This window comes from Bombus bifarius, unplaced genomic scaffold, assembly GCF_011952205.1.
Source record: "Bombus bifarius isolate JDL3187 unplaced genomic scaffold, Bbif_JDL3187 scf7180000009546_frag, whole genome shotgun sequence".
Classification (NCBI taxonomy): domain Eukaryota; kingdom Metazoa; phylum Arthropoda; class Insecta; order Hymenoptera; family Apidae; genus Bombus; species Bombus bifarius.
In genome coordinates this window covers 19,735-26,062 of record NW_022885190.1, presented here as the reverse complement: position 1 = coordinate 26,062, position 6,328 = coordinate 19,735, and the positions used below count along the sequence as shown (strand labels likewise).

General features: G+C 33.5%; 1 long non-coding RNA gene across 4 annotated transcripts; it reads right to left on the bottom strand.

Annotated features, from left to right (window-relative positions):
- Positions 1-3,165: 3,165 nt before the first annotated feature.
- LOC117215356 lies at positions 3,166-4,843 on the bottom strand. 4 transcript variants are annotated; one of them, XR_004489077.1, is made up of 4 exons: positions 4,808-4,843; positions 4,006-4,144; positions 3,427-3,515; positions 3,166-3,191 (listed from the first exon to the last, which is right to left on the bottom strand). It is a non-coding gene; the product is annotated as an uncharacterized LOC117215356 (long non-coding RNA). The 4 variants fall into 4 exon arrangements; XR_004489075.1 differs by lacking the exon at positions 3,166-3,191 and adding an exon at positions 3,299-3,323; XR_004489076.1 differs by lacking the exons at positions 3,166-3,191; positions 4,808-4,843 and adding exons at positions 3,299-3,323; positions 4,590-4,629.
- Positions 4,844-6,328: the final 1,485 nt, after the last annotated feature.

The window sequence follows — 6,328 nt, the reverse complement described above, 5'->3', positions numbered from 1 at the left end:
AGCTTTAATCCTCTCCCGTGCCAATATCCCTGCACATAGCAGGTTAGCCGAAAAGTGGAAATCGTTTACCAGTTGCATTAAGCGTCAGTTAACGCTACCCATTAAACGAAAAAAAATAATAAAAAATAAAATATTTTGAAATAGTCCTTAGACTATTTCTGGTGGCAGCAACTACCGTATTAATTAGAAATCTAAATCAGTATTACATACACAATAATATCAATTCAGTTTATTTCCCTTCAGATTAAATTCAAACTCAAACGAAAAAAAAAATTTTTCAGTAAAATTTAAACTTAAGATTTGATCGATTTAAACAAACAAATTGATACGTAACATTAGAGATTTAAATTTTTGGTGGCAGCGGTGGGATCTGCTTCACGGAGGATTAAAGTTGGTTTAAACGGTTCGATTCGCTCCACAAAGAATTAAAGTTGTTACGATTATCGATAAAATATATACCTAAGAAATAATGTCGACTAAATTAGAATCGTTGGACAAAGACATGATCTTGATGTTGTCGGAAAAACTTAAAGCATGAGATGCGAATTTTCGCGACATGAGTACAACAATGAATAAATTACAAGACGATGTGCGTTCACTGAAAATAAAAAAAGAAATCAAGACACCCGTATCATCGCCGATAATTTCCCAAGCGACAATACCGATAGAAGTTAATCCCCAACCAATTAAGTTAAAAGATGCAATAGAGACAGTACCAGTGTTCGACGGACATCGACCCTCGGTATTTCGATTTTTAAGAGCATGCGAGCGCGCACGAAACATGGTTCCTAGGCATCAAGAATCTCAGTTAGTAAAATTATTAACGAATAAGCTTCGCGGACACGCATTTCTCGCCATAGAAGACACAGAAGTAATAAGTTTAAACGATTTCGGGAATAAATTAAAAGATATGTTCGGTCCGGGAAAAACGGTTAACGAATATAAAGGGGAATTAGCTACAATATTTCAACGACCGGGAGAAGATATTTTGGACTAGATAGAACGCGTCAAAGATCTCAGACTGGCGATAATGAACGGGGAAAGGTACGAGTACGGCACCGTATTTCAAGATAGGATAGATCGAGACACGAGGGAAGCTTTCGTTAAGGGGCTTCCAAACGAGGTGTATTTACGAGTAAAGATAGCAGGATACCAATCCTTGGACGATGCGTACCACCAAGCCGTGAAAGCAACACGAGAACTAAAACAAGTGAACAACAGAATTCGATACCAACATTCGACACCTTCGAATAATTATAACCGAAACAACCACCAGAACTGGAGATTTGTACAGCCGTCGCGGAAACATCTAAACAACCCGGGAATAGAAGAAAATGTTAGAAAAGAAGCAAGAGCAATAATTTGGGAAGAAAAATGCATAAATAAATACCTCGATAGAGATCTAAATCAAAAGAGAGATGCTGATCATTTCAACCAATCAACTTTTCAATGCAAACATCATTCCGTTGCTGTGACAAGGGATAATGTCACGTTAAATAATAAGAGGACGCACGGTGCCATAGACAGGATCATGAGTGAGAAATTTCCTGAGTTACCAAACAAGATAAATAATATTAGTGCCAAAGAACTTTCAGACGAAGCAGAAACTAGGAAATTGAACGACGAGACGACAGGCAATGCTTATCCACTGCATAATATCACAGAGATATTGGACCCGCTGGGAAGTGCGAATTGCCTCTCCACGTTCGACTTGGCAAAGATACAAAAGCAAGACTCCACGAATTTCGTGAATGTCTCAACCATAATAGGAAAAGAGATAGCGAGTGTATCTCACTCAAAAACTTCTATAAAACCATCAGAAGGAAACTTTATCGAACTCAAAGCCAAATCATTAAATTGCAAGGAAGATCACACTATAGAAAATAAAAATATAGCTATCCCTAAATCCAAAACAGAATCTATAAGCAAAAAGGTTTGTAATAAAAATTCAAAGAATAATTCCAAATCTACCAAAAATATTCCTAAACATTCCATACAAATAAATAATAATTTAATTATAATAAGCACTTCCAGTGAAACTATTCATCCTGAAAAGGTAGAGAAAAATAAAGGTGTTGTGAATAAAGTAAATAAAGAAGGAAAAAGGGTAACTAAGGAAAAGGATTCTAAACATTTTCAAGCTGAAGAAACGCAAGTTCAACGAGCCCAAAGAAATCAAAAGGGAGAAAATAGGGAATCACCAGTTGAAGATATATATAAAAACTTGAATACGCTAGCCATTGGATTATAATTGGATTAAAAATACTTTATTGGTTACTACATCTAATATTTGACGTAGGTAACATAGTAGGTAGTGCTGATCTTATGATTCCCCCAGGAAAATATAGATGGTATCACGCTATACTATATACAAAATATTTTTGGGTTAATATGGCTGCGGCACTTTCAAAAATTTGTATTTTGAATGCTATTAGCAAGCAATTGGATAATTGGATCGATGTCAGTAAACTTGCGTCTTGGCGCAAAATAAAAACTAAAATGAAGGAAAGGAACGAAATTCTCCCCGCACGAATTAGTTTTGGACATCTAGCCAGAGAACCTACTGGTGAAGTAATAATCGAAGAGAACATGGAACCAACATACTCAGAATATCTCGAAGATCTGTTCAATAAAATTTACACCGTACAACGAATGGCAAGAGAAAATTTGATAAAATCCAAACTAAGATCAAAGGAATATTACGATCGACGAATCAACCCTCAAGATTTTAAAATAGGAGATTCGATATATTTACTAAAAGAACCTAGTAAAGGAAAATTCTCCGATCAATATACTGGACCACACAAAGTGCTAGAAATCTTGCAGAACCAAAACGTCAAGATTGAAGTAAAAAAGGGATTCCGCGAACGGTGCACTTAAACAAGTTAAAACTAGCGCATAATCGAAATAAACAATGAATAAAGTGATTTCAGTGGGCAACGTAGTGCAGTAGTGTATGTTGTAGTGCTGTTCGTCGAATGACACAGATAGCGAAAACATAAAAGAAAAGAAAAGGAAAATTATTATATGTACTTCAATTATTGTTTAAATATAAAACGTGTTAACTCAATGAATAATTAACTAGTGAAAGTGAAAGTTACCTTGTGAACAAGTGATCAACATACAAGAAAGTGTACGTGCAAGTATAGGTTATGGATCGTTGTTCGTGGTACATAATGTACGACAGCTACCTAAAATAAGTGAATAAATTAGTTTCAATCGTCTCAGTGCAAAATACAAGGTTACTAAATGTTATAACTATATTGTGGATAAATCAAAAGGAGGTGTGACACTGTTCATCGAATAATACAGATAGCGAACACCTAAAAAGAAAAAAAAGAAAATTATCATGTGTACTCCAATCATTGTTTGAATATAAAACGTGTTGATTCAATAAATAATTAAAAGAGTGAAAGTGAAAGTTACCTTGTGAACAAGTAATCATCATACGAGAAGGTTTACGTGCAAAATAGGTTATGGCTCCCTGTTTGCGGAACACCATGTACAACAGCCAGCTGAAAAATAAATGAACAAATTAACTTCAATTGCCTTAATGCAAAATACAACAGTACTAAATGTTATAACAATACTGTGGAAGCATGGCACTGTTCGTTGAATAACACAGATAGCGGAAACTTGAAAAGAAAAGGTTTATTACGAGTGCTCCAATTACTGTTTGAACGTAAAACGTGTTAGTTCAACGAATAACTAAAACAGTGAAAGTGCAACCTACCTCGTGAACAATTAATCACTATACAAGGAAGTGTACATGCATGAATTTCGCAGGTTAATAAGAAGAAATAAAATAGCTGATAAAGTATAGAAAGCGGTTAGAAAATAATCAAGATAGATTAATTGAGAGTTAGTAATAAATATAACCGGAGTAAAAGGATATTTTGTTATGCATTAATCTACGTAGTATTGTTATGTTATTTTGTAATGCCCAATAGCGGTCGCGCATACAATGCATTATACACATATTGAATTAAATAAATTAAACACCACCTTTATGACCACAGATATAAGACGATTGAAGGCAGCCGTAGTAGAAGGCAGCCGTAGTAAGTATCCAAGGCATATCAAAGAATCGGATGATGTTGTGGGAACGATCCAGGTAAGTTACGCAGCATCGAAAGAGTAGAATCTGAAGAATTACAGACAATGTTAATCTAACAAATAAATTTTAATCATTAATAAGGGAACTAATTCATATCATGCATAAAATAATAACAAATAGCAAGTACAAGCAATAATAAATTAATAGGGAAAATAAGAAAGGTTAATAAACACAGAAATGGGTTAGAAATTACAATGTCAATCTAACAAATAAAATTTAATCATTAATAAGGAAACTAATTCATATCATACACAAAATAATAACAAATAGCAAGTACATGCAATAATAAATTAATAGGGAAAATAAGAAAAGTCAATAAACACAGAAATAGGTTAGAAATTAATCAAGATAGACTAACTAAATATTAACAACAAGACATGACTGAACTCGGTGCAAAGGAATAAAGTTATGCTACACGAAAATAACTGGTAACACAATACACAAAACATTAACTAAATTAAACAAGACTTACATAAATGCAAGTCACGTATAATCAAAACAATGACTATTGAAATTCGGTAACAATACAATCCATGCTATCACATTAAAGTAGCACACGGTATTGACACAGACAATATCATGAAATACAAAACAATATTACAAAAACACTACTAAATAAAATTATAATGATTAACAATTAATTAGCTATTTCAACAACACGTTACTGTTGACATTAAACCAACGCCATACCAAAGAGACACGCGAGCGGCCATGTTGAAAAATTCGTCGCACATACAAATAATAGCCAATGCAATGTAATACAGCATCATAATAGCAATGTTAGGTACTAATAAAAAAAAACAAACAAAAAAAGAGAGAGATAAGGAAAATATATATATAATAAATAACAACTAACATAATCATAACATATTATATATATTATATTATATACAGAGATACAGTCTTCGTACAAAGGAACAGGTCCGAACGAAACTTATAAAAAATAAAAATAAATAATATATATATACATTAACTATTTTTGTATGTGTGTGCAGAACGGATGGCGAATTCATCAACCATTCTCTGAACGACGGATGGAAATACATGTAGGTGTTGTCCAGACGTTTCATGAGGAATCCAGAGAGCATTTTGAATCTCTGCAGAAAATCCTCCCATGCATGATCGTTACAATAATCTGACTCATCTCGAAAGAAATTTTTTTAGTCCAAGGAATAGCAATCCGCACCGTAGAACTGTAAGGCACCTGTACGCCACCCACGAAACCAAATACTTTTGCTATCCACCTGTAAACAAACAACATTTATAACTATACATATAATTCTCACTTATATCTACCAATATATATACACGCATGTTGTAAAGTAGGCGATATTTATAACACTCACTTTCATTGATAATGCAAGTGACTCATAAAAATAAGCCGTCATATTTACCATTACACGCACATATATATATATTCAAAGACAAGCTATATTTGTAATATCTATTCCTATTGATAATATATACTTATATATTCATAACAATAAAACAAATCTCATCTATACTACTTACCAATACGTATGCATATATGTATATAATTATAACCCAAGTAGCATTCATAATATTTATTTTCACTGATAACATGTACGTAAAACCTAAAATAAAACAAAGGTTTTAACAATAAGAAAAAAAAAGAGAAAAAATACATATAAATATAAAAATTTTCTTTTTCTATATATATATATGTCGGAGATGAAATGAAAACCGGAGCCTTCCCTATGCAATTTTGAGGAGGCCTTTTAATGCTTTAGCCCAGATTTTATCATAACTGTAATTAAGTAATTGTCATCTGTAATTGTTTGACATTTGTGAAAAGCGAAAGTGGGTTCGAGGTGACAACTGGTCGCTGAACGTAGCCACGGTCACGGGATAAACGTTTTGCCTGACGAAGGTGTGGATTGGTTGTATTGTTCTCCCTAGAAATCACATAGAATTGTACTTTAGAAATGTCGATATAATGGGACACACGTTGTATGAGGAATCAATCTCCAGACAGAAACTGCCTAGCAACGGCGTTTGGATCTTTCTCGATGTTTCCAAGGAGTATATAACAAACTTTTGACAGATATTGCCTAGCAACAACGATTGGAACCTTCTCGATGTTTCCAGCGAGAATATAACAAACAAATGCAGTCGTATTACGAAAAAGATTTTAATCAGAGAGGCATTCGTGTGATCGCCTTGGAAAGTGATACATCAAGTAATTTTTTC